The sequence below is a fragment of the Lithobates pipiens genome, unplaced genomic scaffold, assembly GCF_037356315.1.
Source record: "Lithobates pipiens isolate NorthernLeopardFrog02 unplaced genomic scaffold, aLitPip1_a1.2 Scaffold_19, whole genome shotgun sequence".
NCBI classification, from domain to species: Eukaryota; Metazoa; Chordata; class Amphibia; order Anura; family Ranidae; genus Lithobates; species Lithobates pipiens.
The window spans coordinates 560,590,213-560,615,826 of record NW_027507764.1 but is presented as its reverse complement, the minus strand read 5'-3'; the positions used below and the strand labels follow the sequence as shown (position 1 = coordinate 560,615,826).

Here is a 25,614-nt window from a genome sequence, read left to right as displayed (position 1 = left end):
CTTCCTTGACGATAGAATTATAGACAGGACGCCGAAAATGACAGTGCTGATGTAGCGAATATGGCTGCTGCAGAGTTCATTCGTTTCCTGGATGGCAGCCAGAATTTTGGCTCGTCTTGATTCAGAGCCACCAAACAAATCTTGTCCACCTGGAGCTTTTGCACCTGTATACCCCTCTATTTATTTTATTTATTATAAGTATTTTAAATTTTTTTGCCAAAAAAAGGTATTTATTTTGCAGAATTGGTATACATACATTGTCATCATTGCAATACAGGTTAGTATCATGCATCTCAACCACTGTAATAAACAACACCATAGCATCTTCAACAATTTTACATTTTCCCTCATTGTTCCTCATAACCCCTCGCTCACCCAACATTGTTTTCCAATAGTCTGTCCGCTACCAGATCCACTGGGGGGGGTACATCTAGCCACAATGCCCATATTCTCTCAAATTTGGTTGTACTTCCCCTCCGGGGTGGACCCCCTTCCGGAGCGAGGAAAACGTACCTCGAGAGAGGACCAAAAGAACAAGACTCTTAGCGGTGGATCACTCGACTCGCGCGTCGATGAAGAACGCAGCTAGCTGCGAGAATTAGTGTGAATTGCAGGTCACATTGATCATCGACACTTCGAACGCACCTTGCTGCGCCTGCTTCCCCTGTACTGATATATAAGCTTCTCTATTCTTAACACTGCGCCACTGTTGGCAATCAATTCCTTTATGGTCGGGGGATCCTTAGGCCGCGTACACACGGGCGGACTGTTCGCCCAACTTTGTCCGCTGAACAGTGTTTCAGCGGACAGTCCGCTCGTGTGTGGGCTTCAGCGGACAGTTTCAGCGGACTGTCTGACGAACAAAGTCTTACGGAATTTCCGTAAAACTGTCCGCTGAAACTTGGTTTGAGCGGACAGTCCGCCCGTGTGTGTGCCAGTCCGCTGTACTTTCGAAATTAGCGAACTGTTCCCGCCCGGAGAAAAGTCTGCTCATTTCGAGCGCGTCTCCAGGTAGGCGGGGCCCGCGAAGGAGACGTCGCGGGCCCCGCCGCCTGGTATGGACTTAAAGGGGAACCCCCAACGCCGAAAAAAATCGGCGTGGGGGTCCCCCCAAAGTCCACAACAGACCCTTGTCCGAGCACGCTACCCGGCCGGCCAGGAAAGGGGGGCGAGCGAGCGCGCCCCCCCCTCCTGAGCCGTACCAGGCCGCGTGCCCTCAACATGGGGGGTGCCTTGGGGAAGGGGGGGCCGCGCGGCCCCCCCACCCCAAAGCACCTTGTCCCCATGTTGATGAGGACAAGGGCCTCTTCCCGACAACCCTGGCCGTTGGTTGTCGGGGTCTGCGGGCGGGGGGCTTATCGGAATCCGGGAGCCCCCTTTAATAAGGGGGCCCCCGGATACCGGCCCCCCACCCTATGTGAATGAGTATGGGGTACAATGTACCCCTACCCATTCACCTGTGAAAAAAAGTACAAAAAAAACCACAACACAGGGTTAAAATATTTTATTGCACAGCTCCGGGGGTCTTCTCGCCGTACTCCTCCGCTATCTTCTTGTAGCTCTTTTGCTAGCGGAGGAGTCCGGCTTTCTTCCTCCCCGCCGCCGGCCTCTTCTCCCGACTTCGGGGGTCTTGTCCCCCTCTTCGGTTCTTCTGCCGGGCCACCGCGCCTTCTTATAGCTCTTTTAGAGGCGGTGGCCCGGTCTTCTGTCGCTGCTGTCACCGCCGTCGCCGTCGCCGCCTTCCGTTCTTCTTCTTCTTCTTCTTCTTCTTCTTCTTCTTCTTCTTCTTCTCCAGGAGATGTTGACACGACACTCTCTCCGGCTGGAATGCCAGAGCCACGCTGCGCGGCCACTTATATAGTGACAATGGGGCGGTGTCACATGGTATATGTCACATGGGTTGGTCACATGGGTTGATGTCACATGGGGACTATGACATCGTAAGGGGGTGGGGTCACCATGTGACCAACCCATGTGACATATACCATGTGACACCGCCCCATTGTCACTATATAAGTGGCAGCGCAGCGCGGCTCTGGCATTCCGGCCGGAGAGAGCGTCGTGTCAACATCTCCTGGAGAAGAAGAAGAAGAAGAAGAAGAAGAACGGAAGGCGGCGACGGCGGCGACGGCGGCGACAGCGGCGACAGAAGACCGGGCCACCGTCTCTAAAAGAGCTATAAGAAGGCGCGGTGGCCTGGCAGAAGAACGGAAGGCGGCGACAGAAGACCGGACCACCGCCTCTAATAGAGCTATAAGAAGGCGCGGTGGCCCGGCAGAAGAACGGAAGGCGGCGACAGAAGACCGGGCCACCGCCTCTAAAAGAGCTATAAGAAGGCGCGGTGGCCCGGCAGAAGAACCGAAGAGGGGGACAAGACCCCCGAAGTCGGGAGAAGAGGCCGGCGGCGGGGAGGAAGAAAGCCGGACTCCTCTGCTAGCAAAAGAGCTACAAGAAGATAGCGGAGGAGTCCGGCGAGAAGACCCCCGAAGACGGAAGACCCCCGGAGCTGTGCAATAAAATATTTTAACCCTGTGTTGTGTTTTTTTTGTACTTTTTTTCACAGGTGAATGGGTAGGGGTACATTGTACCCCATACTCATTCACATAGAGTGGGAGGCCGGTATCCGGGGGCCCCCTTATTAAAGGGGGCTCCCGGATTCCGATAAGCCCCCCGCCCGCAAATTTGCTTAAGATGGGTAACCCCATATGCTTTCCACCTAGCTCCAGATAGCAGTTTGGCCAATTCAGTGTAAGTATTGTTGTGCCAAATAGGGCTGTAATCAGTATAGCCATCCGGTTTCTATTTGAATTTATTCCATACCTTCTGAACTAGACTAAAGTTTGGGTACTTTTTATGGGGTTTAGCAAAGGCTAGAGCCTCCAAAGCCATGGTAATTGTTCCTCTGCGTAGTGTGGAGCATCAATGTCTGCGAAGAGCTTTGAAACCCAATGAGATGTTGCAGCTGTGCTGCCAGGTAATACAACCAAGGGTTTGGCAATGCCAAGGCCCTGTCGTCTTTGGGTCTTTGCAAGTGTTCCAGTTTGATCCTAGGAGGGCTATCCTTCCAAATGAGGCTGTGGAAAATGGTGGTAACTATTCTGAATATCTTCAAGCGGATAACCTTGGGGGCATTATGAAGAAAATACAGCAGTTGTGGCATAAGTATCACCTTTATTAGAGTAACTCTTAACGCAACCAACAAGAGGAGAGAGTGCCATGTTTTAACCTTTTCCCTAAACTGTTGGAGGAGGGGGGAGATGTTTAAGTGAATGTAGTCCCTCGGCCTAGATGTGACCTGAATCCCAAAGTATTTAAAGGTGTTAGTAATGGGTATAGAACATGAGGAAGTCACAGACAGTGTGTCATCTCCATCCAGTAGGAGTAGAAAAGATTTTGACCAGTTTATATGCAAACCGGAAAATCCACCAAATTTAGTTATGGTCGACATGGCCTCACGCAAGGAAAGGTCAGTGTCTCCCAGCATAAGCAAGGTATCCTCCGCGTACAACACTACCTTTTCCTGCATACTGCCATAGCAGAAGCCTGTAATACGCTGATTAGCCCTTATCTCAATTATCAATGGTTCAATAGCCAGAGCAAAAAGGAGGGGGGATAGCGGGCATCCCTGCCCAGTTCCCCTCCTTAATGTAAAGCCTTGAGATGAGGTATCAAATACCCGAATAGCAGCCTGTGGTTGACTATAGAGAAGCCGTAACCCATGAAATATAATTGGGGCCAAACCCAAACCTCTTCAATACTGCCCACAGATAGTTCCAATCTATATTATCAAACGCCTTTGTGGCGTCTAACAATAGTAACGCCCTACTACCCATGTTATCCGCCTGAGACTGAATATTTAGGAACAGCTGTCTCAGGTTAACCTTCCTAGCGATAATCCCGAGTCTGGCTCGGGTTGGGATTTTAATTACAAGAGCGGTAACCCCGAGCCAGACTCGGGATCGCATCGCTCGAGGCAGGGGAGGACACAGGGAGCGTTACTCACCTTGTCCCCTGGATCCAGCGATGTCCGCCGCGCTGTGTGATCGAGCTGTCCTCCGCTCGATTCACAGTGCCGAATGCCGCCGAGCTCCGCTCCCTGCGACGTTACGGCGCACGGGAGCGGAGAACGGCGGCAAATTCAAAAAAATAAAAACACACAAAACACACACAGCACTGTAATCTTACAGATTACAGTGCTGTAGTAAAAAATACACACCCCCTTTGTCCCTAGTGGTCTGTGCAATGCCCTGCATGCACTTTTATATTATAAATACTGTTTTTTACTGCCTGGAATTTGGAGATTGTCTATAGCAACCAAAACATGTCCCTTTTTCAGTTTTTTTGGGATTTGATTACATTATTGAATAATTTTTATTACTCTTTATTATATTATAAACTTTATCATACCCGGGATGTCTGCTAGACTCTGGTTTGAACAGATTTAAGAGCGTTATTCCTAAGAATTACAGGACTACAAAATAAAAGCCAGATTTCCATGCAAAATAATTGTACCGCTTTCAGCACCTTATTCCAGACTGAATCATAACGCCAGGGAGGTTAATGGGTATGGATTTTTTTGGGCACGAAGCCAGCCTGGTCATCATGCACAATAGATGCTATTACAGCATTTAGCTTGATCGCTAACACCTTTGCCAGGATCTTGACGTCACTCTGCAGCAACAAGATTGGGCAGTATGCCCCTGGATCTACCGGGTCCTTACCAGGTTTGGACAATAGAATTATGTTCACTTTCGACATTGAGGGGGGGACCCCTCTTTCCCAGGACTCACTGAAAACCTTTAGCAGATGCAGTAATAGTTTGTCGGAGTATTGTTTATATACTTCTATGGGGATCCCATCCTCCCCCCGGAGCTTTGCAGTTGGGGAAGGAGCCAACTGCAGCCTGTAGCTCTTCTATAGTGAGTGGGGCCTCTAACTTCTTTTGTTGGTTCTCTGACATTACGGGGAAAGTAACATTCTGCAATTATAGATCAAGGTCTTCTTGGGTGTAGGCAGCGCCAGGACTATAGAGAGTTTCATAGAAACTAGCGAGTTCCTGCAAGATCATCTCAGGCTGGCCTACCAGGGGTCCCGCCCCAGGACTGGATGGCTCCTATGGCAGGGGACCTTTGGTGGGAGTACACAATCCATGCCAAAAGGCAGCTGTTTTTCTCACCCTCCTCAAAGAACGCCTGCCTGGAAAGGAATCTCTTCTTTTCGGGCAAGGAGGAGAGCAAATGCTGATAGGCAGATTGGGCAGCCTGCCAGGCCTCCCTGGCCGAATCAGAGGGGCTTGTTATGTACAGTTGTTCCATTGCCTAAACCCGAGATTCCACTTCTGCCTTAAGAGCAGAGGAAGCATGGTTAACCATGTTCATTTAAGTTACCGATAGGCCCCTCAAGTATGCCTTGAAGGCATCCCAGTGCTGCAGATTCGAGTTATTAGGATCCTGGAATGTGAAGAACCCATGCAAGCTCCCTGCTACCCCCTCATTGGAGTGAAATAGCTTCAGCCAGAAGGCATTCAATTTCCATGGGGCCCTAGGTAGCATATGGAGGGAGATTCAAATTTCCGGCCAGAATATTTATCAGAATATTTATCATGGTCTGGAAAATCCCTAGAGAGGAGTGTCCAGAAGGTGGCTGAGGAGGTGATATATAGTGTGAAGCCCTGAAGAAATGTTTCTCTCTCCCCAGTGGGTTCCAAGCCTGAGGTAGCCTATGTGTAGCTGTTCTTGATGCCTCAGCAGTTTTAGGGCTGAGGGTCTGGAGTAAACTTTCTGAGGAGCTGGCTGTGGAACTTCATCATAGAGATTGGGTCTGGGGAAAGATTGCCTCCCTACCTAGAACGTGTCCTGAGGAAGCTGGAAGGTGTGCAGCTGTCCTTGGGGACTTGTGAGTAATGACCCTGAATTGATTCCCGATGACTGTGTGGGCTTTTGGGATACAGCTCTCATAGGGTCTTGGAGGACTGGTCATTCCCCTATCCTTAGCAAAATCCTGAAGTGTGAGCCTAGAGAAGAGTGTCCTCCTGTTTATGTGTTTTGGAATATCCCATGCCCTAACCCCTCTCCCATCCAAAGTTCTTCCAGCAATATATTTCAAAAATACCTCCCCTAGGCTGATTTATTGGAGGCAGAGTCTATGGACTGTTGCTAGTGGTAGTGTGAGAATTGTCACTCTAGCACAGGGGTCTCCAAACTTTTTAAACACAGGGCCAGTTTACTGTCCTTCAGAATTTGGGGGGGGGGGGGATGGTGGCCATTGAGAGTAGAAATTGACCTGACATTAGTGGGAGTAAACAATGCATCTTGCAGTGTGAGGAATAGTGCCCCATCATTGGTATCAATGGGAAGAATAGTGCCCCATCTGGTATCAATGGAAAGAATAGTGCCCCATCTGGTGTCAGTGAGAAAATATTGCCCCATCGTTGTATCAGTGGGAGGAATAGTGCTCCATCATTGGTATCAGTGGGAGGAATAGTGCCCCAGCGCTGGTTTCAGTAGGAGGAATAGTGCCCCATCATTGGTATCAGTGGGAGGAATAGCGCCCCATCATTGGCATCAGTGGGAGGAATAGTGCCCCATCATTAGTATCAGTGGGGGGGAATAGTGCCCCATTATTGATATCAGTGCAAAGAATATTGCCCCATTGTTGGTATCAGTGGGAGAAACATTCTGGTATATAAATCTGGTGTCAGTGAGAAAATATTGCCCCATCGTTGTATCAGTGGGAGGAATAGTGCCCCATCATTGGTATCAGTGGGAGGAATAGTGCTCCATCATTGGTATCAGTGGGAGGAATAGTGCCCCAGCGCTGGTATCAGTAGGAGGAATAGTTCCCTATCATTGGTATCAATGGGAGGAATAGCCCCCCATCATTGGCATCAGTGGGAGGAATAGTGCCCCATCATTGGTATCAGTGGGAGGAATAGTGCCCCATCATTGGTATCAGTGTGAGGAATAGTGCCCCATCATTGGTATCAGTGCAAAGAACATTGCCCCATTGTTGGTATCAGTGGGAGAAATATTGCCCCGTCATTGATGTCAGTTTGAGGAATTGTGCCCTATCATTGGCATCAATGGGAGAAATAGTGTCCCATTGCTGATGTCAGTAGCAGGAATTATGCCCCACTGTTGATTTCAGTGGGGATAACAGTCTGATCAATTACATTTTTTTAGGTTTCAGTGCCCCTACCTACCTTAAGGTTCCTTAGTACCTAGTAATTTTTAACACTTTCTGGCGGGCATTCTGACATCATATTGACGTCACAGGGAAGGGGTGTGACCTTTTTTTTTTCTCATCTTTTACATGTTTTGATTGGTGGCTATTGTATTTATATTCTGCTTTTGACACTGTTGCACTTTATCACATGCCTGACGAAGGGGTCCTGCACGGCTTCCGAAATGTTGCACCTTCCTTTGCGATGTGATCTTTTCCATTTAAAACCTTTTGGCCGAAAATTGCTGATCTACGGTGTGCTGGCGCATATGTAGTAGGGATAACAGTGTCTTGTATCAGTTGGATGAAAAGTGCCCCAAGGGCTGGATAAAGGCAAGCAAAGGGCCACAGTTTGGAGACCACTGCTCTGGGACATGAAGTATGCTATTGGCAAAATCACCAGGTAAACTGAAGGGAAAAAAGAGAAAAGTAATGCAGCCACAACATCTAAGGACTGGTAAGCTGAAATATATAAAACATTTTTGACTTTGGGTTTAAATATGTTTTCAGCTTTGAAAATCTTGTTCCCGGTGAGTCTAATTTTTTAATAGCATCTGGGGGAACGAGAACATTTTCTGTTTTACATGTTTCAGTGCAAAATAACACAGAGAACATTTCATTTCCATGTACAAAATCCCCCTTTCCGCTTCATGACCACTTCTGTTATTACACAAGTTCCTGACATTTTCGGTACTTGCCAACTTTTCATGCTGTACTTTGAGCTATGTATTTTTGCTGGAAGTGCCTGGAAATGTGTGTTTTTTTGGACCCCCCCTCCCTTCCAAATTGGGCAAATTTACCACATCAGTTAAAAAGAATGTCTTTTTTTTATACGAAGAAACCTTACTAAGTACTTCCCTTGCTTATATTCATATGTCAAAAGGAAAAAAAGTAAAATTTAAAGTCTGGGGTCATTTGGTATAAGCTAAGGACAAGCGGAGGCTGTATGGAATCCTCCATTCCTCAAGAGACAGGGAGGATGGAACATACCATTACCATGATTCCCATCATGTGTTTTACATTTGCAGGTATTAAGGTCCAATGTCAAATTAATCCTCTATGTAAATTACCCTAGATGTTTCCCAATATTACATTTTCACCATGAATTATTCACCACCAAATATGAACTGATTCCATAATGTCACATCAGCTCCTCGCCCGTTTTTTTTTTTCTTCCATTTTTACAACAACTACATCATAGCCGGAGCTACAGACCTTCCGCACATCTGGAATATAGTGATACTCGGCTTTACGGAAATACCTTAGATTCCTTTTCAATCCATTAAGTTATTGTAGAGAAGTTTCACAGTATATCCATACAAAGTGGAACATATAATACCAAAAATGCCAGAACCATAATGTGATGGTCGGTGCAAATGGATCCTCTTGGGGGCCTCTGGGAAATTTCAGAGTTACAGTAAAAATGGTCCCATAAGGAAAACTTCAGTGAGAAAAGGCCATAAAATGATAGTTCTCTGCAAGAATGGGGGCCATAAATATTTAATATTAAATCATTTTATGGAGGGTTGTAATTCAAAGCCTTGGAAAGCTTGCTTTAGCGATATTACAGCAAAGAGGACTTTCTACTCTTCGAGGAATTGTTCATGGAGAAAAGAGAAAAAAAAATGTAAATTGGGATGATTGAGCCAGTTTAGCTAGGGCAAATATGGCAGGGTGATAACCACTTGCTGAGCGGGCCTTTTCTGGAACGTTTTGTTCAAACGTTTAGCCCTGGTTCACGTTGATGCGATTTGGCATGCACTTTGACATGTCATATTACACACCAAATCGGCGGCAATTGCCGGCAATTGGCAGCGTTCAAATCATGCCACACTGATTACCAAAAGTAGTTTCTGAACTACTTTTGGCGATTTCGGGGTGCGATTTCCTGCACAGAAACCTGCACAGATGTCTCTGAAATCGCCCCCCAAAATCAGGACTGACCTGCAGGAATGAAATCGTTTGAGTTCCACTGGACTCGCACAATTTCATTCCCGCAGTCAGTGTGAACCTGGGCTCAAATCAGTATTTTCTGCTAGAAAATTACGTAGAACCGCAAAACATTATGTATGTATGTGTATATATATATATATATATATATATATATATATATATATATATATATATAAATATATATATATATATATATATATATATATATTGCTAGAAAATTACTTAGAACCGCAAAACATTATAAAAAAAAAAAAAAAAAAAGATTAATCAAACACAAAAATTTTAATCAGAAACAGCCCTAATATATATATCTATATCTATCTATATATATATATATATATATATATATATATATATATTGCTAGAAAATTACTTAGAACCGCAAAACATTATATAAAAAAATAAAATAATCAAACACGAAAATTTTAATCAGAAACAGCCCTAATATATATATATATATATATAATGTTTTGCGGTTTTATTCTATGTAATTTTCTAGCAATATATATATATATTAGGGCTGTTTCTGATTCAAATTTTCGTGTTTGATCTTTTTTTTTTTTTTTTTTATCGATTAATCTACTAATTTCTATTAATTAAAATGCACATACAGATCCAACTACTTTTAGCTGATCTCCTTGCATTGCAACTCTGCATTAGTCAGCCGACACTAGTTCGTTTCCACAATCCATGACTTAACTTCACAGTTCACACAAATACGTTTTAAATTCAAACTGTAGCACTGACAGTAATTTTTTTTCCACAGTAGCGTGACAATCCCTCCACCTCCGGTCTAACTAATCACTCTCACCTTATGGCATGGACCCCTGTAAAAACAGGTGGTCATGCAAGCAGGTATCAAAAGGGTTCACACGGACCATAAACTTCTCTCACGTCTCCTTAGATCTCAGCAAGGATGCCAGGTCATGGGTAGAAAGAAAAGATCTAAAGCCTCGTACACACTATCAGATTATCTGCTGAGTTTTTCCTTCAGATTTACCAAAACCATATAATATGAGGACAAAGGAGTGTCAATTTGTATGTAATCAGGCAGGCCCTTCTACTACATGGTTTTGGTAAATCTGAAGGAAAAACTCAGCAGATAATCTGATAGTGTGTATGGGGCTTTAGTGATCACCGCTTAAGTATAAGATTCAATTTTTGTGTTCAAACACAAACTACTCACATAAAGATGATAAAAGCGCAGCATGTAAAGCCGACAATCGTGTTTGTTTTCCGTAGGGCAGCAGCGGGTGATGTCATGTGTAGCTCCTCCCCCATATGCGTTCAATCAGAACTTCAACGTCACCGGACTCCTCCCCCCTTCCCTTCGTTAGCAGACGGAGGCACTTGGGGAAGGGGGAAGGAGATCGACGTCACCGGATCTCCGACGGAACTCCCTGAAGACCCGGAAGCCGGCGGAGAAGTGAGTACTGATCAAAAGAATTTTGATTGATCATAAAAAATTAATGATTAATCGAGGAATTGATAGTTAATTCTCACAGCCCTAATATATACATATACATTTAAAGCGGAACTTCAGTCATTTTTTCATCTTCCCATCTATTTTAATCTTCTGCCCTTGTTGTTTTAACTTTGGATAATAAAACATTTTTTTTCTCCCAGTAAATACCTTATACAGCCAACTTCCTCTTTCTTGCCTGGACATGAGCCTAGGCTTATGACATCATGCACAGCTCTCTCTCTCACTCTCGTGAGAGTTTGCTAGGAAGGGAGGGGAGATGAGTCATAAGAGGGCCAATGAGAGCTGCAGAGCTCGAGGTGTGCCCTGTGTGTCTGTGTAAATCCAGGAAATTAACAGGCAGCAGCTTCAGCTGCCCACAGTTAAAAGGGATGCAGCCAGACTCAGTGGAGGGAGATTTCTGCAGCATATCTGGCAAGTACAGAATCACAGTATATAAAAAAGAATATGCAAAGTGGTTGGAGGGAAGCTTCAGAATGGCAAAGATGTTTTTATTACAAATTATGTGAGCAGACTGCAGTTCCTCTTTAGGTCCTTTTCATAAGACCCCTTTCACACTGGGGCGGTTTTCAGGTGGTTCAGCGCTAGAAATAGCCTCTGGAAAGCACCTGAAAACCACCTCCCATTCATTCCAGTGTGTCTTTTCACATTGGGGCGGTGTGCTTGCATGACGTTCCAAAAAGTCCTGCAAGCAACATCTTTGTGGTAGGTTGGGAGCATTGTATTTAGCACTCACAAAACGCCCTGCCCATTGGAATGAAGATTTAATAGATGAAAAAATGACTGACGGTCTGCTTTAAAGTGCACCTGTGACCAGACTATTTAATTAATTACATCATGTGAACAAGCAATAAAAGAGCTTTAAAACAAGCACTAACTTACTTCTGTAGCTGCAGATACTCTGAAGCAATTAATCTTCAATATCCCAACAGGTGTGTGTTCAGTAGATTTTTAACAGCTTACATTACCACCGTCTCTTTGTTTACATCGGAAAGCCGAAAAGGATCTGTGATTTCAGAACATGTGTTGTGAATTTGAATTTCTCCACAATGCCTATAGCTACAGAGGTCAGTCAGGGCTTTTAAAGTGCTTGCTCAGAATTATTTTAATGTGCATATCTGATTGATTGGTCATATTTTGCATTCACTATTTCAGCCTCAAGCAGGCATGTACTGGCCATTGGGACTACCGGGAGATTCCCGGTGGGCCGATGGCTCAGTGGGCCGGTTTCAGTGACAGGAGAGGAGAGAGATACACAGCTCCAACTAAGTGTAGCATTAAAACAACTTTTATTCCACTAAAAGAATGTCACTGACAAAGGGAGTAGGGTGAAAGGCATTAAGACACTGTGCAAGAGTCCAGACTTATCATCAATTTTCCTGGTGGCGGTTGAACGCACAATGGGGCGGACATGATGTCAGCAGCCAGAAATGTGGCCCAAAGAAGGAGCGCATCCCACGGCTTGCATAATTTCCGGCTGATAACATCACGTCCGCCCCATTGTGCGTTCCACCACCACCAGGAAGTAGAAGAACACACCTGTACTCTGCATCTATATTAGATTACCGCTGGCGGGTCCTAATTCAGATTGATAAGTCTGGACTCTTGCACAGTGTCTTAATGCCTTTCACTCTACTTTCTTTGTCAGTAACATCTGACACACTGCAGCTGCTGACAAGAGACGTGGCAAGTGACGTGCTGCATCTGGTAACAGGCGACGGTGGCAAGTGATACATTCAGGGCTCCCACGGGTTCTGCATTATGGTGAGTTGAGCTATTTCATTTTATATGACAATGTAATAATAGAAATAATGTGCTTCAATCATCCTAATACCATACCAACCATGCTGCCGTGATGATTGAAGCACCAACATCAGGTGTTTGGAGTAAAGTGGGCTGGTCTGGATGAAGTCCAGGGCCAAATTTTTGTCCCAGTCCAGTTCTGGCCTCAAGTGGGGCTGTAGGCTGCTTCTCACATTACTTCAGGCTATCCACTTCTACCTTTGGTGGGACAAGCCTGTTAAAGAGGAAGTAAACCCAGATTGGTTTACTTCCTCTTTGTCTCCCTGCAAAGGTAAAGCATAATGGACTACTATGCATCGCATAGCAGCTCATTATGTGTCACTTACCTGACACAGGAGCCAGCGAAGTCACCGCTGTCCCCTGTAGTCCAGAACATCCATCTTCTTCCGGGTATCACTGCTCTGGCCACTCACAGCGCCGGAGCAGCGATGGTGTCATTCCCGCGCATGCGCACGGGAGCCGCCACTAACGGCATATCGCTGTTAGCAGCGGCATGCTGCTAATAGCGATAGTGTGCCTGTGCGCCGCTGTCTTTTAGTAAATATCTCCTAAACCTACAAGGTTTAGGAGATATTTCTTGGACCTACATGTAAGCCTTAATCTAGGCTTACCTGTAGGTCAAAGTGGTTTGTAAGGGTTTACAACCCCTTTAACCACTTAACAACCGCCCATTGCCGATTAACGGCATCAGGGCGGTTGTTTAACTCTAAGAGGCCGTTAATTAACGGCCTCCTAGAATTCTGCTCTCGCGCGCCCCCTGGGGCGCGCACACGAGAGCATCCGTGACCGCTGGGTCCAGTGGACCCGGCGCATCACGAATCACGGTAAACGGCCGCTCATCGCGGCCGTTTACCACGTGATCGCTCCGTCAAATGACGGAGTGATCACTTGTAAACAAGCCGGCGTCATGTTATGACGCCGGTTCCTCCCTCCCCCTCTCTGTACCGATCGGTACAGCGGAGGGGGAAGAGATCGGTGTCAGCAGCGATGTGGGCTGCATCTGCAGTGCCCACATCGCTGCTCACCGAAAATTAACCCCTCAAATCCCTGCAAATACTCTGCATTACTCTGCAATTCCCTGCAAATACTCTGCATTACTCTGCAATTCCCTGCAAATACTCTGCATTACTCTGCAATTCCCTGCAAATACTCTGCATTACTCTGCAATTCCCTGCAAATACTCTGCATTACTCTGCAATTCCCTGCAATTCCCTGCAAATACTCTGCATTACTCTGCAATTCCCTGCAAATACTCTGCATTACTCTGCAATTCCCTGCAAATACTCTGCAATTCCCTGCAAATACTCTGCATTGCCCTGCAACACTCCGCATTGCCCTGCAACACTCCGCAATGCCCTGCAACACTCCGCAATGCCCTGCAACACTCCGCAATGCCCTGCAACACTCTGCAATGCCCTGCAACACTCTGCAATGCCCTGCAACACTCCGCAATGCCCTGCAACACTCCGCAATGCCCTGCAACACTCCGCAATGCCCTGCAACACTCCGCAACGCTCTGCAATACCCTGCAACACTCTGCAACACCCGCCAATACCCTGCAACACTCTGCAATGCTCTGCAACCCCCGCCGATACCCTGCAACACTCTGCAATGCTCTGCAACCCCCGCCGATACCCTGCAACACTCTGCAATGCTCTGCAACCCCCGCCGATACCCTGCAACACTCTGCAATGCTCTGCAACACCCGCCAATACCCTGCAACACTCTGCAATGCTCTGCAACACCCGCCAATACCCTGCAATGCTCTGCAACGCAGTACTCTGCAACACCATGCTCTGAGATACCCAGCCATAGTCGGTGATACACTGCAATACCCAGCCATAGACATCTCCCGCCGCCCTCCGCCCTCCGGTGCTTCTACCGAATCGCTAATACGATCAAAGCCAGAATCTTTTTTTTTTTTCAGGCTTCCCAGCTTAGAGGTGAGATGTGGGTCTTATTGACCCCACATCTCACTGTAAAGAGGACCTGTCATGCCATATTCCTATTACAAGGGATGTTTACATTCCTTGTAATAGGAATAAAAGTGATCAAAAAAATTATTTTTGGGGAAAAAAATGTCAAACTAAAATAAATAAAGTAAAATGAACAATAAAAAAAAAATGTTTTTTTTAAAGCGCCCCTGTCCCCATGTGCTCGCATGCAGAAGCGAACGCATGCGTAAGTCCCGCCCACATATGAAAACGGTGTTCAAACCACACATGTGAGGTATCGCTGCGAACGTTAGAGCGAGAGAAATAATTCTAGCCCTAGACCTCCTCTGTAACTCAAAACATGTAACCAGTAAAAAAAATGTAAATCGTCGCCTATGGGGATTTTTAAGTAGCGACGTTTGCCGCCATTCCACGAGCGTGTGCAATTTTGAAGAGTGACATATTAGGTATCTATTTACTCAGCGTAACTTCATCTTTCACATTATGCAAAAATTGGGCTAACTTTACTGTGTTTTTTTTTTTTTTAAGCACAAAACAGTTTTTTTTCCAAAAAAAAGCATTCGAAAAATTACTGCGCAAATACCGTGCGAGATAAAAAGTTGCAAAGACCACCATTGTATTCTCCAGGGTGTTTGCTAAAAAAACATATATAATGTTTTGGAGTTCTATGTAATTTTCTAGCAAATAAATGATGATTTTTACATGTAGGAGAGAAATGTCAGAATTGTCCTGGGTGCTCCAGAACGCCTGATGGCGCTCCCTGCATGTTGGGCCTCTGTATGTGGCCACGCTGTGTAAAAGTCTCACACATGTGGTATCACCATACTCGGGAGTAATAGCAGAATGTGTTTTGGGGTGTAATTTGTGGTATGCATATGCTGTGTGTGAGAAATAACCTGATAATATGACAATTTTGTGAAAAAAAAAAAAAAAAAGTAAAAAGAATCTTGATTTTGCAAAGAATTGTGGGAAAAAATGACAACTTCAAAAAACTCATCATGCCTCTTACTAAATACCTTGGAATGTCTTCTTTCCAAAAAGGGGTCATTTGGGGGGTATTTGTACTTTTCTGGCATGTTAGGGTCTCAAGAATTGAAATAGGCCGTCAGTCCTTCAGGTGTGATCAATTTTCAGATATTGGCACCATAGCTTGTGGACTCTATAACTTTCACAAAGACCAAATAATATCCACCAATTTGTACTTATTTTTACCAAAGATATGTAGTAGTATAAATTTTGGCCAAAATTTATGAAGAAAAAATTTCTAATCTGCTAAATTTTCTAACAGAAACAAAGAAAATTTCGTTTTTTTACAGAATTTTCGGTATTTTTTCTTTTATAGCACAAAAAAAAAAAAACCCAGCGGTGATTAAATACCACCAAAAGAAAGCTCTATTTGTGTGAAAAAAAGGACAAAAATTTCATATAGGTCCAGTGTTGCATGACTGAGTAATTGTCATTCAAAATGCGAGAGCACCGAAAGCTGAAAATTGGTCTGGTTATTAAGGGTGTTTAAGTGCCCAGTGGTCAAGTGGTTAATCATGTGTGTAAGACAGTCAATAAATTACACACATAATCAGTATAAGAGTCACCTTCTTTCTTTCCTATGTACATTGCTCTGGTCAAACTTTAAACTGAAATTTATAATCCATTGTTAATGTAAGTATATAATCTACCATTATTATTATTATATAAATCTACAAATTGTAAAAAAAATATTTTAATAAACCTGTGGATATTTTTTATACCTTTTTTATTTTATTTTTTACTTTTAACCACATATTGGCTTAACCGTGTATATACATTATTTTATCAAAAGTATTGGGATGCCTGCCTTTACACGCACATTCATTTTATTGGCATCCCAGTCTTATGCAGCGTACACATGATCGCACATTCCGACAATAAAATCCGTGGGATTTTTTCAGACACATTTTGGCTCAAACTTGTCTTGCATACACACGGTCACACAATTGAAATTCCGAACATCAAGAACGAGGTGACGTACAACGAGCAGAGAGAAATGAAGTTCAATAGTCAGTGTGGCTCTTCTGCTGGATTCCGAGCATGCGTGGAACTTTGTGCGTCGGAATTGTGTACACACGATCGGAATTTCTGACAAGGGATTTTGTTGTCGGAAAATCTGAGATCCAGATCTCAAATTTTGTGTGTCGGAAATTCCAATGGAAAATGTCCGATGGAGCCTACACACAGTCTGAATTTCTGACAAAAAGCTCCCATCAAACATTTTCCATCAGAAAATCCAACCGTGTGTACACGCCATTAGTCCGTAGGGTTCAACAATGAGTTGGCCCACCCTTTGCATCTATAACAGCTTCAACTCTTATGGGAAGGCTGTCTACAAGGTTTAGGAGTGTGTCTATGGGAATGTTTGACCATTCTTCCAGAAGCACATTTGTGAGGCCAGGCACTGATGTTGTTCGCAGTCTCCGCTCTAGGGCATCCCAAAGGTGTTCTATTGGGTTGAGGTCAGAACTCTGTACAGGCCAGTCAAGTTCTTCCACCCCAAACTCGCTCATCATGTCTTTATGGACCTTGCTTTGTGCACTGGTCCAAATCATTTGGTGGGGGGGGGGGGGGGTTATGATGCTAAGTTGTTTTTCAGGGTTGGGCTTGGCCCCTTAGTTCCAGTGCAGAGAACTCTTAAGGTGTCGGCATACCAAGACATTTTGGACAATTTCATGGTCCCAACTTTGTGGGTAAAGTTTGGGGATGGCCTCTTCCTGTTCCAACATGACTGCGCACCGGTGCACAAAGCAAGGTCCATAAAGACATTTACCCGCATCAATGCCTGACCTCACAAATGTGCTTCTGGAAGAATGGTCAAACATTCCCATAGACCCACTACTAAGCCTTGACCGAGGAAACTGCAAAGCACTACAAGGAAACAAAGGAAAGGAAAGGAAGGTGCAAAATCCTAGTGCATTACCTCCAATGCCATAACAATTTATTAAAAAGCCAAAAGTATACTCACAAACATTAGGTATTCACAAGCAGTTAAGATCACAACTCCAGCATTGGGGAATACCAGATAACTGTAGTTGGAAAGCTGAAGCATTTCTGGAGACAAGCCTTGTTCCTCAGAGCCGCGTCAGCTATCCAAGTTATGTTTGTGAGTATACATTTGGCTTTTTAATAAATTGTTATAGTGTTGGAGGCAATGCACTAGATGATTGTGCCCTCCTTTGTTTCCTAGTACTGGTTGGTTTCTTGTATGACATCTACATTGATAAATTGGATAGCTGATGGTTGAAACCCAATTGAGATTTACTGTGGCTGTAGGCGTTTGTCTGTTCAGCGAATTCAGAACTTTGTGGACCGTTCGCACCAAATTCGTGTGGCACGAACGGCCCACAATGCACTATGCCATCGCAGTGCATTGCTGGCTCATGATTGGTCAAGCATGCACTGTGACCCCACATGCTTGGCCAATCACAGTGCTGGCAGCGAGGAGAGCCTGTGCCTGTGCCTGTGGCCAATTATAGCTCAGGGGGTTTAGTACACGCCCCACAATATATAAGGCCGCCAGCGCTGCGGCCTTGTGTAGTGTGTCCCGGCGTGCAGGGAAAGAGCAAGATAGGCAGGGACAGTGTTCTTTTCTCAGGCATCTGCAGGAGTTAAAGTGGGTGTTGTGTGCCTCCAGCACAGTATACACCTGTATCTACCCTTTTTTGCTGGTGTTCTCTAATACAGGCATCTGCAGGAGTTAGTGGGCGTTGTGTGCCTCCAGCACAGTATACACCTGTATCTACCCTTTTTTGCTGTTCTCTAATACACACATCTGCAGGAGTTAGTGGGTGCCGTGTGCCTCCAGCACAGTATACACCTGTATCTACCCTTTTATGCTGGTGTTCTCTAATACAGACATCTGCAGGAGTTAGAGGGTGTTGTGTGCCTCCAGCACAGCACAGTATACACCTGTATCTACCCTTTATTGCTGGTGTTATCTAATACAGGCATCTGCAGGAGTTAAAGTTGGTGTTGTGTGCCTCCAGCACAGTATACACCTGAAGATACCCCTTATTGCTGGTGTTGTCTGTTGCATATCTTGCATATTAGCCTTTAAAATTAGCACTTTTCGATTTAGAGTTCTAAAGTTCTTACGAATTTTTGGTCCGTTCGAAGGTTCTGGTGTGAACCGAACCGGGGGGGTGTTCGGATCATCCCTATTAATGGGTAATGGCTGCAATGAACCACATGTATACTCAAAAAGGTCGCTGGCGATTTATTCCATATATTAACACAGTACAAATTTGAATTACAACGTTACCACAAGGCTGTAAGACTGGCTCAGGCACTGATGGATCACTAGGACCGACTGGGACAACCAACCAAAGGGCACCGACCATGGAAACCAAAAGGACACCCCAGCTGCAGTGTGGTATGTATGTATGTATCTCTCCAGACAGCTCAATCCTGTGCCCGTGATAACATAAGAGCGACGGAACACGTTTGTTTGTTTTTTTTGCAAAAATCCTGGAGAGTTTTAAGTGTGCGTAGTAAGCAGCAGTGCCACTTAGGTTTAAAAGTGATACAGGCATTTTGTCTTAATTTCCTTACATGAATGCTATTTTACATTAATAAAAAGAACTACAGTGAGCACTATGTCTGTTCTCTGTTTCTTTTAAGCACTGGTGGCACTTAAACTTAACTTCCGAGTTACCTGGACTGTTGAACTGGTTACATGGAAGACTTGCGGATGTTGGTGGTGTCCTTGTGAACAGTCTTTTGGATCAGCCTGTGAAGTGATCCACACAAATACGTCATATCCATAAGGTGAGAGTTTAGCCAAAGGGGAATCAAGGTGGAGGTTTTCTGCTGTTACACCCTTCCGCACTGGATTCATTATTGAATGTGGACATATGCATGGACTTGCACTTTATTTATATTCACATTGAGGCCTCATGCAGGACATTTTCTAAACTCTCCAAGAAGCCTTCCTCCTGGCAGAAGTGTTTTGGCCAAAAAAAACAAAACGGCTGATGCTTGTACAAGTGTGTTACACGTTTAGCCATGTTTACCCGCATCAAGCATTTGGGCATTCATTTAGAAATAGCACTGAATGTGTTAAGACCGGATTTCTTTTTTAGATGTGGTGTTTACAAGTTAAAAATATTTTTTTTGCTAGAAAATTACTTAGAACCCACAAACATTATACATTTTTTCTAACACCTTAGAGAATAAAATGGCGGTTGTTGGAATACTTTCTGTCACACCGTATTTGCGCAGTGGTCTTACAAGTGCACTTTAAAAAAAAAAAAAAAACTTTTTTGAATTAAAAAATAATACAGTAAACAGTCAAGTTAGTCCACTTTTTTTTTATTGTGAAGGATAATGTTACGCTGAGTAAATTGATACCCAACATGTCACGCTTCAAAATTGCACCTGCTCGTGGAATAACGACAAACTTTTACCCTTAAAAATCTTCATAGGCGACATTAAAAAAATTCTACCGGTTGCATGTTTTGCACTACAGAGGAGGTCTAGGGCTAGAATTATTGCTCTCGCTCTACCGATTAAGGCGATACCTCACATGTGTGGTTTGAACACCGTTTTCATATGCGGGCGCTACTCACGTATGCGTTTGCTTCTGCACGCGAGCTTGGCGGGACGAGGCGTGTTTACATTTTTTATTATTCATTATTTTACATTTAACTTTTTATTTTTACACTGTTTAAAAAAAAAAAATTAAATAAATCTGTCACTTTTATTCCTACTACAAGGAATGCAAACATCCCTTGTAATAGAAAAAATGCATGACAGGGCCTCTTAAATATGAGATCTGGGGTCAAAAAGACCTCAGATCTCATATTTACAAAAAAAAATTGTCATTTAAAAAAAATAAAAAAATAAAATGCACCTTTAAGTGACGTTTTGACGTCGCTTCCGCCCTGCAGTGTCATGGAGATGGGTGGGGGCCATCTTCCCCTCACTCGTCTCCATGTCAGCCCAGGGAGGGCATTGGATCGCGGTGGGAGGGGGGGCTCTCTCCCGCCATAGATAAAAGTGATCTTGCGGTGAACCCGCAGCAGAGACCACTTTTATTTTGTACCGGACTGTCGGCCGAACACGGGGATACCGGGGTAATGACAGCTAGCTGCTGCCATAACAGCGATATCCGTCCCCAAAGTCGGGACGTACATCGGCGTGCTGCATTCTGGAAGTGGTTAGGCATTTACATGCGTTTGTGCACGTTAACACGCGTCAAACATTTTTTCTTACCAAACTCTGCCGCATTGGCAGTGTTTTCTTTTTTCCTGCCTCTAAACTCTCCTGCACTAAATTCTGTTAAAAAAGTAAATGAGGTTGATTTACTAAAACTGGAGAGTGCAAAATCTGGTGCAGCTCTGCATAGAGAGCAATCAGCTTTCGTTTTTTTTTTTTTTTTTTTTTTTTTGTAAAAGCTTAATTAACTAGATGCTGACCGCCGGCCGTCAAATGACGGCCAGGCGGCGCACCTATTGTGGCGGGAGGCCGTCATGACGGCCTCCCATTTAAACAGGGAATGCGCGCGATCGTGCACGTGCATCTCTGTTTCTTCGGTGGCGGCGTGTCACGGAGACACCTCTCGCCACCGAAGGGGGTGAACAGCCATTGGTTATGGCTGTTTACCACGTGATCGGCCGTGATGAAGTCACGGCCGATCACAGATGGTCACACCCCGGCTGTGCACGGCGCATGCGCGTGCACGTCGGTGGCGGCATGTTCCCCGGGAACACTGCTCGTCACCGACGCTGGTAAACAGCCATTGGCCGGCTGTTTACCCACGTGATCGGCTGTGATCCTTTCACAGCCGATCACAAAAATGTAAACAAACCGCGGTAACGAGATGTTACCGGGTTGTTCTCCTCCTCACACACCGATTGTGTGTGAGGAGGAGATTGCGGTAACATCTTGTTACCGCCTAGTGTACACCAATCACACTGATTGCCCCCCCCCCCCAATAAAGAGGACCTGTCACCACCCCTCATAGTACCTGTCAATCACAGTCCATCAGAGTACCTGTCACAGCCCATCAGAGTATTTGAGTACCTGTCACAGCCAATTAGAGTACCCGAGTACCTGTCCCAGTCCATCTGAGTACCCGAGTACCTGTCCCAGTCCATATGAGTACCCGAGTACCTGTCCCAGCCCATCAGAGTACCCGAGTACCTGTCATGGCACATCAGAGTACCCGAGTACCTGTCCCAGCACATCAGAGTACCCGAGTACCTGTCCCAGCACATCAGAGTACTCGAGTACCTGTCCCAGCACATCAGAGTACTCGAGTACCTGTCACGGCCCATCAGAGTACCCGAGTACCTATCATGGTCCATCAGGGTACCTGAGTACCTGTCACGGCACATCAGGGTACCCGAGTACCTGTCACAGCACATCAGGGTACCCGAGTACCTGTCACAGCACATCAGAGTACTCGAGTACCTGTCCCAGCACATCAGAGTACTCGAGTACCTGTCACGGCCCATCAGAGTACCCGAGTACCTGTCACGGCACATCAGGGTACCCGAGTACCTGTCACAGCACATCAGGGTACCCGAGTACCTGTCACAGCACATCAGGGTACCCGAGTACCTGTCACAGCACATCAGGGTACCCGAGTACCTGTCACAGCACATCAGGGTACCCGAGTACCTGTCACAGCACATCAGGGTACCCGAGTACCTGTCACAGTCCATCAGAGTACCTGAGTACCTGTCACAGTCCATCAGAGTACCCGAGTACCTGTCACAGCCCATCAAAGTACCCGAGTACCTGTCACAGCCCATCAGAGTACCCGAGTAGCTGTCACAGCCCATCAGAGTACCCGAGTACCTGTCACAGTTCATCTGAGTACCCTAATAACCTGTCACAGTTCATCAGAGTACCCGAGTACCTGTCACAGTTCATCTGAGTACCTGTCACAGTTCATCTCAGTACCCGAGTACCTGTCACAGTCCATATGAGTACCTGTCACTGCCCTTCAGAGTACCCAAATACCAGTCACCAAGCCATCAGAGTACCTGTCACCAGGCCATCATAGTACCCGAGTACCTGTCACCAGGCCATCAGAGTACCAGAGTACCTATCTCCAGCCCATCAGAGTACCCCAGTACCTATTTGCAGCCCATGTCTCATAGAATATACGTTGGGGTGTTTGCTTTCCAAAATGGGGTCATTTTGTGGGTAATTTCACTGTCCTGGTGGTCCAGGACCTTCAAAAGTGTGATGGGTAGGAATGAAATGAGATGTGTCATTTATGCTCCTAGAACGCCTGAACGCAATACTTCAATGTTTGGCCTCTCTATGTGGCCAGGCTGTGTAAAAGTCCTACACATGTGGTATCGCCATACTCAGGAGGAGTAGCAGAATGTGTTTTGGGGTGTAATTTTTGCTATATACATGCTATGTGTTAGAAATATCTCATAAATTTACAATTTTGTGTAAAAAAAAATGCGTTTTAATTTTTTTCCACATATTCCAAAAACTTCTGGAAAAAAATTAACCATTCAAAAGACTCATTATGCCTCACAGATTATACGTTGGGGTGTTTGCTTTCCAAAATGGGGTCATTTTATGGGAAATTCCATTGTCCTGGTACTCCAGGGCCTTCAAAAGTGTAATAGGTGGTTGAGAAATGAGATGCGTCATTTTTGCTCGTAGAACATCTGAAGGTACTACATCAATGTTGGTGCTCTGTATGTGGCCAGGCTGTGTAAAAGTCTCACACATGTGGTATCGCCGTACTCGGGAAGAGTAGCAGAATGTATTTTGGGATGTAATTTGTTGTATGCATATGCTGTGTGTGAGAAATAACCTGATAATATGACAATTTTGTAAAAAATAATAAAAAAAAAATCTTCATTTTGCAAAGAATTGTGGGAAAAAATGACAACTTAAAAAAACTCACCATGCTACATACTTAATACCTTGGAATGTCTACTTTGTAAAAAGGGGTAATTTGGGGGGTATTTGTACTTTCCTGACTTGTTATGCCCCGTACACACGTTCCGATTATCGGACCACAAAAGTCGCTTTCGGACAGATCATTCGATAATCTGATCGTTAGTACGCAGCTTTCGACAGCCGATCACGACAGTCGGTCCAACCAAACCCGAAGGGACAAACAGGAAAACTTTGGTCGGATGACAGCCCATCGTACGACAATCGTGTAGTCAGTACAGTATGCGTCCGATAAAAGTAGTTCAATAAACACCACGCATGATCACAAACACAAAAATAAACCAGAAGCACACACGGGTCACACGTATTTGACATCATTTAAAATACGTAGCTACGCACAACGGAAGATTTTTCCAGAATCGTACGACAAAAATCTTACACACATTTTGCACTGTTGTATTCGATCTTAGTTGTATGCAACAAAATGTGAACGATCGGTCGTACGATAATCGGAACGTGTGTATGGGGCATTAGTGTCTCAAGAAATGAGATACACCTGATGTACTGAAGGCCTGATCAGAAGTGATCAATTTTCAGCGATTGGCACCATAGTTTGTAGACTCTATAACTTTCACAAAGACCAAATAATATATACTAATGTGGGTTATTTTTACCAAAGATATGTAGCAGTAAAAATTTTGGCCAAAATGTATGAAGAGAAATTACTAATTAGCAAAAATTTATGACAAAAACAAAGAAAAAGGCATTTTTATCACAAAATTTACGTTTTATTTTATTTATAGCACAAAAAATAAAAAACCCACTAGTGATTAAATACCACTAAAAGAAAGCTCTATTTGTGTGGAAAAAAGGACGCAAGTTTCATATGGATACAGTGTTGCATGACTGAGTAATTGTCATTCAAACTGTAAGAGCGCTGAAAGCTGAAAATTGGTCTGGTCAGGAAGGGGGTGTAACTGCACTTTATTGAGGTGGTTGAACAAACTGAAGTTAGGAACGGATTGGTTTCTATGCAGAGCTGCACCAGATTTTTCAATCTCCAGTTTTAGTAAATCAACCCCTATGGGTTCTAGATATATGTGGTTTGTTTCGTTCCGAATCAAAATTCAGACAAATTTTTCCTTATTTACAAAATTTGGATGCAACCGAATTTACGAATTATAATAGTAATGAATTTAAGCAAAACGAGAAACTAAGTAATAACAAAACGAAAATTTGAATAGTTTTCTAATCTATTTAGAATTTCGGAAGAGAATAAAACAGAATAGAAAATAAAGGAATAGAATGGAAAAGAACAGAACATGATTGAATAGAAAATAAAAGAATAGACTAAAACAGAAAAGAATACAAAGTAAAAGAATAGGAAAAAAGTAGAATAGAAAATAAGGGGATAGAATAGAAAATAAAGGGATAGAATAGAAAATAAAGGAATAGAATAGAAAATGAAAGAATAGAATAGAAAAGAATATAGTAAATCAAAACAAAATAAAATAAAATAAACAAACAGAATAAAATATACATAGTTACATAGTAGGTGAGGTTGAAAAAAGACACAAGTCCATCAAGTCCAACCTATGTGTGTGATTTTATGTCGGTATTACATTTTATATCCCTGTATGTTGTGGTCATTCAGGTGCTTAGCTAATAGTTTCTTGAAATTATTGATGCCCCCCGCTGAGACCACCGCCTGTGGAAGGGAATTCCACATCCTTGCCGCTATTACAGTAAACATCCCTCTATGTAGTTTAAGGTTAAACCTCTTTTCTTCTAATTTTAATGAGCGGCCACAAGTCTTGTTAAACTCCCTTCTGCAAAAAAGTTTTATCCCTATTGTGGGGTCACCAGTATGGTATTTATATATTGAAATCATAAAATAAATTAGAAAACAATGGAAAAGAATAGAATAAATTAAAAAATAGAATAAATTTGAAGGGATATAACATCTTCTGAAATTCAAATTTCAAATAGAATAAATTTGAATTCAAATAAAATTGAAAAAAAAATACAAATAAAATAATAGAATAGAAAAAAACAATAGAATAGAATAGCATAAAATAGAAACAATATAACATTCTTCGGAAATGTTTATTTTTAAATAGAATAAATTTAATTTTAAATAAATAATTAAATAATAATAAATAATTTTGAATACAATAGAAAAAAATAGATTAGAATAGAAAATAAAAGAGAATAGAAAAAAACCCAATAGAATAGAATAAAATAGAAAGAATGTAACTTTCTTCCGTGATTTGAATTTTGAATAGAATAAATTTGAAT

General features: G+C 43.8%; 1 non-coding gene across 1 annotated transcript; it reads left to right on the top strand.

The window, feature by feature from the left end:
- The first annotated feature begins 537 nt into the window (after positions 1–537).
- Positions 538–686, top strand: LOC143999715 (5.8S ribosomal RNA). Its single transcript, XR_013278130.1, has one exon. It is a non-coding gene; the product is annotated as a 5.8S ribosomal RNA (ribosomal RNA).
- Positions 687–25,614: the final 24,928 nt, after the last annotated feature.